Source organism: Echinops telfairi, unplaced genomic scaffold (assembly GCF_000313985.2).
Source record: "Echinops telfairi isolate 266 unplaced genomic scaffold, ASM31398v2 ScPeMD7_4;HRSCAF=17, whole genome shotgun sequence".
Classification (NCBI taxonomy): Eukaryota; Metazoa; Chordata; class Mammalia; order Afrosoricida; family Tenrecidae; genus Echinops; species Echinops telfairi.
Window position 1 is genome coordinate 51,483,415 of NW_022103900.1, and position 575 is coordinate 51,483,989.

The following is a 575-nucleotide window of genomic DNA, read 5'->3' on the forward strand; positions in this document are numbered from 1 at the left end:
TTGTCCTGGCTCCTCAGGTAAAGTAATGTGTGTTCAGGTAAAGTAATGAGTGTGAGGTTCTAATGACTGATTAACCAGCCATAGCTGCTGGCTTTAAAGGTTTGCTTCCTTTCTTTCTTCCTTTCTTTCTTTTCTTTCATTAGAAGGCATAAGGCAAGGAAAATAAGGATAGCAGTTGGTCAAGGAGTGTGGCAGGACACTGAGGAGATCAAATATGTTACAACAATGCCCACAGCCTAAACACAAAAGAGTGTGTGTTGAAAACTCACACACAAAACCTGCCAGACCTCATTGGAGATCCATTTAATTAACTGCATAATTTTCACCACTAAATTATCTACAAGAACAGCCCATTACTATGGAATGTGGTTCCCTTTGTTTACACCTGTGGGGGACCGACCTGGCAGGCTGCTCCTGTAGAGACTGCAGAATCCCATGGATTCCAGTACATAGCCACCTGATGTGTATTAGAGGCCCAACCGTGCTCCGCGTGGTTTTCAGTGGCAGATTTCTTGGAAAGCATCACCAGGCCTTTCTTCAGATGCTCTTCTGGGTGAACTCCACCCTCTAACTTT